We start from the raw sequence: 10,973 nt of genomic DNA on the forward strand, positions 1-10,973 counted from the left end.
GTTCTTAAAATTTCAGAGCTGAAATAGACCGAGCGGTCGGTTCATTTCGGTTCTCAAAATTTCATAGCCGAAATAGACAGATCGGTCGGTTCATTTCGGTTCCCAAAAGTTAAGAAGCCGAAATAGACCGAGCGTTCGCTCCATTTCACTTGTCTAATTTTTAGCGAGAGATTTGAGAATTCAGTACCGACTCTGCTTCTATCATACCCAAGCCTTGTAAGATCTTGTTAAATAGTGCTTCAGGTAATGCCTTAGTGAATATGTCGGCCAATTGATCAGTAGATCGAACAAAATGTACTTCCATGTTCCCATCTTCTACATGATCCTTGATGAAATCATATCTAAGTGCAATGTGTTTAGTTCTTGAGTGTTGCACTAGATTGTGACAAATCCTTATTGCACTTTCTGAGTCACAATAGAGAGGAATCTTCTTCATACTTAGCCCGTAATCTTGTAGTTGACTTTGAATCCATATTACTTGAGAAGTGCAAGATGCTGCAGCTATATACTCAGCTTCGACTGTGGACAGTGACACGCAGGTTTGCTTCTTGGACTGCCAGCTAACAAGTTTTCCGTCAAGAAATTGACATCCATCAGTAGTGCTCTTTCTATCCAGTCCACATCCTCCTAGAGCAGCATTAGAAAAAGATTGAATGAAGAATCCAGATTTTGCAGGATACCAGAGACCGAGAGATGAGGTTCACTTCAGGTAACGGAATATATTCTTCACTGCTACCATGTGAGGTTCTCTTGTATTAGCTTGAAACCTAGCACAATAACAAACAGAAAACATAATGTCCGGTTTACTAGTTGTTAGATACATTAGTGAACCTATCATTTGACGATATTGTGTTATGTCAACAACAGGCTTTTCCAGAGATGATGTTAACTTTTTGCCAAATGCCATTGGAACCTTCACTTTTGAGCCACCACTCATACCGATTTTCTTCAGTAAGGTCTTTGTATAAGCCTCTTGGTTGATGAACATACCTTCTGTTCCCTGTCTAATACTTAAAACAAGGAAAAAGTTAATTGGACCCATTGCGCTCATTTCAAATTTAGTCTCCATCAACTTTCTGAATTCAGATGTTATGCTAGGATTCGTAGAGCCAAAGATGATATCATCAACATAAATCTCAACAATCATAAGCTGTTCGCCTTCTTTCTTACGGAAGAAGGTTGGGTCAACCGAACCTTGTTTAAATTTTGACATTTTTAAGAAGCGAGTTAAAGTTTCATACCAGGCTCTTGGTGCTTGCTTTAATCCATACACTGCTTTATCTAGCACATAGCAATGATCAGGGAATTTCTCGTTCACAAACCCAGGCGGTTGCTCAACATAAACTGTTTCTTCTAATTCTCCATTCAAGAAACCACATTTTACATCCATTTGGAAGACTTCGAAGTTTTTATGAGCAGCATATACAAAGAAGATTCTAACTGATTCCAACCTAGCTACTCGAGCGAAGGTTTCCTCATAATCTATCCCTTCTTCTTGACAATATCCTTTCACCACCAACCGAGCCTTGTTGCAAATGACATTCCCCTCTTTATCTAACTTATTTCTGAAGACCCACTTCAAGCCAACCATAGACGCATCCTTTGGTGTAGGTATCAGCCTCCAAACTCGGTTACGTTCAAACTCATGAAGCTCATCTTGCATTGCTTGGACCCAATCTGAATGATCAAGTGCAACATTTAAAGTTTTCGGTTCAATCTTGGAAACAAACCAATTAAACATACAAAATTCAACTTTAGAGAATAATGCAGTTTGTTTCCCTTTCAATTGAGAACGGGTAAGAACTTTTTCTGAAGTTTCACCAATAATCTGTGCTTTAGGATGGTCTTTGGTCCATTTTACTAATGGAGGATAATTTGGGTCATATGTTGGATCCAATTCAGCATTCACTTCTACTTCAACTTCTGATAGATCACGCTCGCCTTCGTCAGTTGTACTCTCACTCTCTTTCTCCCCCTCGACCGGGGAAGTGTAATCTGTGACAACATCAAAGGTTGCATTTTTTGTGGGAATTGGATTCTCCCCCTCGACTGTACTGTTAATAGGTGGATTTTGAGTAGAACTTTCCCCTTCGCCTGAACCTTTATGAGATGGGGACGGAATTGGATCCTCCCCCTCGAAAGATGCTTTGTTTGTTTTCGATGTTGTTGAACTTTCCCCTTGAAATGGTGGATTGATCTTAGCAGTCGGAGGTTCACTTTCCATCTCTCTGGCAACTTCATCTTTAATTTTCTTGAGACTATCAATTGTGTTATCAGCGGTTTTCGCTTCTGAGTGTGATGCTTTCTCTGGTTCATCAAACAGGTGCATGTATTCTTCAAACAGGTTGGCTATCGGAACCGAGACTTGTCTAGATTCTGGAAAAATTTCACCTAAGTCACTTTCACCTCTTTGAACTTTCTTCATGTAATTATCGTCGAAGGTAACATAATAGGTTTCTGCAATTCGTTATGAGCGTTTATTCAACACTCTGTATGCTTTCGACGTTAGTGAATAACCCATAAAAATTCCTTCACCGGCTTTGACATCAAACTTATTACGATTCTCTTTTGAATTGAAAATAAAACACCTTGAACCGAATATGTTGAAAAATTTGACATTTGGCTTTCGGTTGTTTAAGATCTCATATGGAGTAATTGAGAATCTATTATTTAGCAGGGACCAATTTTGAGTGTAGCATGCAGTTGCAACAGCATCAACCCAAAAATATAACGGCAGTGAAGCGAAACTGAGCATGGTTCTGGCTGCTTCACATAAAAAATGGTTTCGTATTTCAACAATCCGATTCTGTTGTGGTGTATAATGGGCCGAAAACATATGAGTAATCCCCTTGTCAGCCAGAAAGCTCTCAAAATCGTTAATCTTGAATTCCAGACCATATTCACTTCTGATATTCCTTACCGTTTTCCTCAGCTGTACTTCCACTTGCTTGATGAATGTCTTCAACTTGGGAGTCGCATCTGATTTCTATTTAAGAAAGAAAACCCAGGCGATGCGAGAAAAGTCATCTACAATTACAAGAATGTACTTACTTCCACCGAAGCTTTCAATAGCAGAACGTCCATGTCACACCCCGAACCAAACGGCAGAAACGTCCGAGTACTCACGTGACTTTAGTTGAATATCATCACAATGAATATACATGAATCATAACATAAACGTCACCATGCATCAATATATATTACAACTGGAATTGTTCACATCAAGTACATTGTTTTAACATTAAACATTCATAACAAAAATTGTTTGAGTGCTTTTAACAACATAACATCCTAACATTACTTCATATTACTCTTCCGCTTACCTGTTACCTGAGAATACAAGTTATTTTGGAAAAACGTCAACATATGAAATGTTGGTGAGTTCATAAGCAATGTTGTGATAAAATGATTTGTGTAGGTTGTAAAACCCAGAAAATCCGATATTTTCTTAAAAGACTTCTGTTTATCAAAGTGTGAAGATCCATAAGTTGAGGCATGAATGATTTCAAAAACATATATATGAAGATTATTTTGTATTATAGTTACAAAATTTCGAGCGAGTAGTATTGAATTCCCTAGAAAACCCGATGTTTTCCGATGTTGACAGGTATCCGTGATTACTAATTTTTGTATTGTCATATCGAATAAATATTGATTACTCCACATTGTATATCGTACTAATTTCGTCTACTTTGATTTCTCATAAGCCTTAGTGAACGAAGAGAAGAGGAGCACTATGTCCTGCTACTATCGTAAGTACCTTAGGCAGTCGGGAATGCGAAAGACACGATGGTGCAACTCGCATTTGACTACTCTGACCTTACTAGCCTTACTAATGGGCCACTAGGGCCCAATAGCACATAAAAGCTATTGAAAGTCCTTTTAGACGGAATTGGGTCATAGGAGGCCCAATAACATATAAGCGTTATATTTTTGGGCCCAAGGATCATTTTGATGGACTTACTTGATCCATCAAGCATGATTTGAAACACTCAAGCCCAAAGTTTGTATGTTTACTCATTGTAGTTATCACGTATCTATTGAAGTGTTTTGATTTAATTATTGTTGTTTTGTATTGATTCGAGACAGAATCAATTCGTTTACAACGATATTTGGTGTTGAATGTGTATTCGTTTTCCGTTTTGTCGGTAGTCGTGGATCTTGTATTTGGTCTTAATGAATTAATTTGTTTAAAAGTAGAATTTGACCTTTTCACTACATTTCTTTTATAAAAATAACACTATTAGTCCTTTATATAAAAGAATTTCATTTTTAGTCCTTAAAACATTTTCTTGACACTTTTGTACCATAAACTTGTTAAAAACACAGTTATCACCCAAAATTCATTTTGTTAACATCTTCAGCCCTTCCAGAACGGTGTTCCTCGGTTAGAACCCCATTTTTCGCAACTTTTACAGTTTTGGCCCAAAATCTAAAAACTTTACATTTTTGGTCCTTTTTGATAGTGGAAAGCTTTTCTTACCCCTAAAATAGTTTTGTTATGCTAATTATGCACTGGTTTACAGAAAGTTTCATTAAAGCTCCTTAAAATTGTCATTTTTTGCAATTTAAGGCTTATTGGGCCAAAAAGCCCAAAAATAGCCCATTAAGCTAAAAATTTACATTTTAAGTCCTTTGAAAATTTTATTATTGAGAAAAACAATTATGAAAACTGTTTTGACTCTTTTGGCCCTTAAGAAACCGTGACATGGCCACTTTTAACCCTAGTTTTGTATACTTGACATTTTAAGCCCAAAAATGGGTTTTTATGTTGAAATATGTTTATCATAACATTATAATTTATTAGTCTTCACTTGATTAGTGTAGAATAACTTAGATTATATTTGTTCCTCTCCTCATACCATAGATCTCAAGATTTACCCCTTTTTAGTTACATAATTATCACGAAAACACATAAATACACACATACATGCATAAAATCACACATAGCATACAGATACACATAGATCTACACATTTTCTTGTATTCTCCCCCATAAAACACATGAAAACCGAAAAGAGAGGGGTGTGAAGCTCACCTTGAGTTGTAGTTTCGGTTTTAAAGAGAGAAAGGAAGAAAATTTCGATCCTAGCAAGTCCTCTTGGTAGATCTCGAGTTTAGAGGCTTCTTGGATGTAAGATCATAAGTTTGAATAGATTTATAAGAGATTTTTGATGAAATGAAGTAGCTAGATTATGGATCCAAGCAATATCTTACCTTAGATGATGTATTTGTAGGAAAATCTTCTTGAAAGCTTCCTTAATCTCGAAAATTTGATGAATGGGTGCAAGTGTTCTTGAGAGGATTTGGAGAGAGTGGAGATGAATTTTGTGAGTGTGTGTGTCTTGGGAGGTTCTCGGCCGAGAGAAGAAGAGAGAGGGGAAGAGAAAAATTGAGGTGACTTGTCTAGATGCATGCTAGTCCATGCATGGGTGCATGGTGTGCAATAAGGAGGGCCCATTTGAGAGTTCTAGGTTCTAGATAGTTAAATTGGAAGCCCATTCGTCCATTAGGTCCAATAAGGAACTCCTAGTCCAAAATGGACTTCAACCAGAATTTCAAAGGTTTCCAATTCTTTGTTGACTATTTGCAGTGCTTGAATGGGGTATTTGATGAAGTTTTGTTTTTATTGAATAAGCATCATACATGCTTTCATATTATTGATTCATAATTGATATAAGTGTTGTAGTTACAAGGCCTCAAAATTTCTAGTTGTGACATCATCCCCCTGTTAGAGGGAATTTCGTCCTGAAATTCTTTTGAAAGCTAGACTTGCGAAAGCGAGAATAGATGAGGGTACATCTGTTTCATTTGATCTTCGCGTTCCCATGTGAACTCTGGTCAACGTCTTGCGTTCCATTGAACATTCACAATCGGAATGCGGCTTTGCTTGGTACGCTTTACCTCCTTGGCCATGATTTCAACTGGTTCCTCGATGAACCTGAGATTCTCATTGATTTCAATTTCTTCTAATAGGATGACGAGAGTCTCGTCGGCTAAGAACTTTTTCAAATTGGAAACATGGAACACGGGGTGTACACTGCTAAGATCAGCGGGTAGTTACAATTTATAAGCCGCTAGACCGATTCGGGCAAGAATCTCGAAGGGTCCAATGTATCGAGGTTTTAGTTCGCCCCGCTTCCCAAAACGAATCATTCCTTTCTAGGAAAGAATTTCGATATTACCCAGCCTCCGACTTGGAATTCCAGAGGTTTTCGTCATTTGTCAGTATAACTCTTCTGTCTGTCTCGTGATGTTTGAAGTCGAGTTCCCATTTGGATTATCTTCTCTTTCGTTTCACGAATGGTTTCTGGTCTCGTGAGAGTACTGGCGAGTGATCTTTATTTTCGACCATAAGAGTCTCGAAAAGAGCATCCTTAATGTTCGTACGATACCTGTTATTGCGTGAGAATTCAATCAAGGGCAACCGGGTATCCCATGACTTGCTGAATTCAAACACGCAGGCTCGGAGCATGACTTCAAGTGGTCGAATGGTCCGTTCACTTTGGCTATTGGTTTGAAGGTGGTAAACAACGCTCATGTCTAGCTATGTTCCCATAGCCTTCTGAAGTGACTGTCAAAATCTTGAAGTAATTTCGTTATCCCGATCCGAGATAATAGACACTGATATTTCATGGAGTCTGACGATCTCTTTGATATAGGTCCATGTTAATCTTTCTGTCTTGTTTGATTTATGTATTAGCAGGAAATGGGCAGATTGGGTTAACCCATTGACGATCACCCGGATAGCGCCCAACTCAACTCTTATAAAAATAAGCTTCGTCTTTTGATTTCGAGGGTTTTATCCATCCATGTAGCGCTTTCTTCGTGATATTCTCCGCCTTGGATGCTTTCAAGGCCGGTCATTGGTGTGATAGAGTTTTGTTCTTGCTTTGTGAGCAGACGAGTATGTTATTGATGAAAATAATGAAAAGGTTGACCAGGAATGGTTAGGAAAACTTGGTTCGTGGGGTCCATGAATACCGTGGGAGAATTCATTAGACCGAAGGGTATTACAACGACTTTGAAATGGTCGCGACGAGTTCGGAAAGCAGTTTTCGGAATGTCCTCTTCTCGGACTCAGAGCTGATGGTAACCGGATCATAGATCTATTTTAGAGAAGTGATTAGCTCCTTGGAGCTTGGCAAAATAGATCGTCATTCCAAGGGAGTGGGTATCGATTTTTTGATAGGGAGATTATTCAATTTCCTAAAATCGATGTACCTTCGGAAGGATTCGTCTTCTTGAAGAGCAAGACCAGAGCTCTGCAGGGTGACAAGCTTGGTCCGATGGATCCTTTGCGCAAAAATTCTTCTCAATTGACTGGATAACTTGTGAATTTTTGGCGGGAGCTAACCTATACACTGAATTGGCAATTGATGTGGTTCTCGGTATGAGGTCGATTCGAAATTTGACCTGTCTCTTGGGGTCTTCCCGAAAGTTCTTCAGGAAATACATCCGGAATATCGCATGCTACTGGAATACCCTAGATGCTTACTTCTTCCTTGGTCTTGTCCACAACAAGAGTGAGGAAAATGTAGTTCTTCTAGTGCAGGCACTTCTGTGCCTTGATGCATGAGATAGGAAGAGGAATGGCGCCAGGTTTATCACCATGGATTATTAGAGTTTCATGATTAGGAAGGTGCAGGCAAACAGCCCTCTCGTGACACGTAGTGTCAGCATGGTGGGGGCTTAACCCAACCATGTCAATTTTCACATCAAAACTCCTAATATACACTGGCATTAAATTTATTTGCAATGAATGGTTGTTTAATGTTAAGTTGTACCCTATATAAATATCGTAGGTTGATTCGGTTTTCCCATTAGCAATCTCCACCGTGAAGGCTTCGTTGAGCTTCTCGGGTTGTCATTTTAGTAAGCGTTTGAATTTGTTACTAACGAAGCTTCGCTCAGCTTCACTATTGAATAAGAGGTAAGCGAAAGAGTTGTTAAGTGGGAACATACCAGTAACAATTGTCGGGTCTTGGTCTGCTTCGCCTTGACCCAAGGTCAGGACCATTTCTGATCCTTCTGCTCCTTGATTGATAGCCTTGGGGCAATTGCGCCTAAAGTGACCGGTTCCTCCACACCCACAACAGGTGTGACTGGTCTCATCATTGGTGTTGTTGTTAGGGTTGTTGTGATTGTTGTTGTTTTCATTTCGCTGATGATTCTGGCATGGATAAGTTCTACAGTATTTGGTGGTGTGATTCTTTCGGTTGCATTTCTTACAATGCATCTCCCGGCAGGCTCCATTATGATGGAAATTGCACTGGTTGCATTTTGGAAGGCTTCCAGCATATGGTCTCGTGGTTGTTGGTGTAATAGGGGTCATGGTCGCATGAACAACAACAACATGTTGCTTCTTTGAGAAGCCTTGAGTGGGCTGTCCCTTTTTCTTACTTCTAGACTTCCGCTTCCTGCTCTTATGCTTGGGGTTTGGAGTTCCTTGATAAGCTCTCACTTGTTGGTTTCCATGTTCGTTCTTTCGGCTGGAGTTGTCAATGCTATTCCTGCCTCCATTGGTGTTGTTTGCATTGATTTGTGCTATAGCAGCGGTTACTGTTGCTGTTACAACAACTTGGAATGTAGTAGAGTCCATTTGCAGGGGCGATGTCTCGCGGGTGTGCTTGCTATTCTAGCGGGATGGAATTTTCCTGTTGCATGTTGATAAGCCAGATCGTAAGTAATGATCATCATTCCTGGTTGTACTCTATAAATTTTGCATCTTGTTGTATAATTCTCACTGCTTCCATCTACATCCCTATGATGTATTTGCGGTAGTAGGTAATCGCAGATTTGGCACGATCGTTACGTCTACCCTTAGAGTATATGGGTTGTTTTGGTTTCGAGATCCTTAAGTATCTAGCGGTTTTGAGAGTTCGATTGTGCATATAATTGGATTTATGTAGTAATTTTAAATAAAGATAGTACATAATTGTTCCATTGGTAAGTACCATCTTAGTGCACGAAAGAGAGTCATATCGGATAGTAGGGGGGAAAAAGAAAAGATTGATCCTAATGGTGGCGGTATGTGTTAGGTGGTGGTGCTGACGAAGTGGATGCACCTCGGAGGTGAGCTACTTGTTGTTCGTTATATCGTAGTCGTACTTCCCAAACTAACTGTCTCGCTCAGGAGTCTCCATGCACTTCCTATGTTTTCCGCTCATCTCTCTCAATAGCAAACCACATTTGTTCCGTTCGATTTGGGGTGTCCTGAACTTGGTTATCAATACCTTAGGTGCGCCGGACCATGACTAGGAAGGCCTGGTGAGCTGGACCTCTATGACTAAGATCGAAGAGACCTTAGTTCCTACCGTGGTGTGGTCGTATCCCATGCTGGTGACTCTATATCCAAATATCATGTGCCCAAGGGTGAATGGGGGCACCAGGGCCCACACAATAAGTCGGTACTCTGGCCCTACATGGAGGATTGATGACATCGGATTCTGCATCCAAGTCATCATCATCATTGCCCTCGGGCTCTTGCTTTTCGAGGTCCACTATTCACTCGGCGGGTCCATCTGCTAGTTCTACTTCGTGTTCCTCCTCTGGTTCTTTCTCTGAGTCTCCTTCTGGGTCTTCCTCTAGGTAGAGCCACCCTGCTATTCCCTGACTACGGAGATAGGGGTTTCCTAGCTAATAACACTCGTCTATAGTGCATTGCATGAAGGGGGTATAAACACTAGAAGCAAATAGCATACCAGTTACTCCTATAGTAATTTAGGTTTGTTTAGGTTTTGTTCTATAAGCTCTTTGGATAATTAAATGGTAAGTTTTTGATTCATTTTCCATCACAATTACTCCAGAACACATGTTGGTCGTATTTTGAATGATCGTAGTTGATCAGGCTACATTCACCCCCAATACGACTACATAACTGCCCGGGTTAATAGCGAGGTTCAAATCCTCCAAAGACTTTTACTGTTCTTGTTGTGTTATTATTCTAAAATGCACACAAAGGTATGTATTTTAATTATTGTGTTCAGAGTTGTTTAGTCCCATTGTATTTATAGTTGCACATCCCGCATGATTAGATATGCTAGTTCACTATAAACAATGCTCTGATACCAACCTGTCACACCCCGAACCAGACGGCGAAAACGTCCGAGGGCTCGTGTGACTTTAATTGAATATCATCACAATGAATATACATGAATAAAAACATAAACACACTATGCATCAGTATATTACAACTGGATTTGTTCACATCAAGTACATTGTTTTAACATTACACATTCATAACATGAATTGTTTGAGTGCTTTTAACAACATAACATCTTAACATTACTTCATATTACTCTTCTTCTTACCTGTTACATGAGAATACAAGTTATTTTGGAAAAACGTCAACATATGAAATGTTGGTGAGTTCATTAGCAATGTTGTGATAAAATGATTTTTGTAGTTTGTAAAACCCAGAAAATCCAATATTTTCTTAAAAGACTTTTGTTTATCAAAGTGTGAAGATCCATAAGTTGATGCATGAATGATTTCAAAAACATATATATGAAGAGTATTTTGTATTATAGTTATAAAATTTTGAGCGAGTAGTATTGAATTCCCCGGAAAACCCGATGTTTTCCGATGTTGATAGGTATCCGTGATTACTGATTTTTTTATTGTCATATCGAATGAATATTTATTACTCCACATTGTATATCGTCCTAATTTCGTCTACTTTGATTTCTCATAAGCCTTAGCGAATGAAGAGAAGAGGAGCACTATGTCCTGCTACTATCGTAAGTACCTTAGGCTGTCGATAATGCGAAAGATACGATGGTCCAACTCGCATTTGATTACTTTGACCTTACTAACCTTACTAATAGGCCACTAGGGCCCAATAGCACATAAAAGTTTTTGAAAGTCCTTTTACACGGAATTGGGTCATAGGAGGCCCAATAACATATAAGCGTTATCCCTTTGGACCCAAAGATCATTTTGATGGACTTGCAAGATCCATCAAGCATGAT

The sequence above is a fragment of the Lactuca serriola genome, chromosome 5, assembly GCF_051521515.1.
Source record: "Lactuca serriola cultivar US96UC23 chromosome 5, Lser_US96UC23_V15, whole genome shotgun sequence".
NCBI classification, from domain to species: Eukaryota; Viridiplantae; Streptophyta; class Magnoliopsida; order Asterales; family Asteraceae; genus Lactuca; species Lactuca serriola.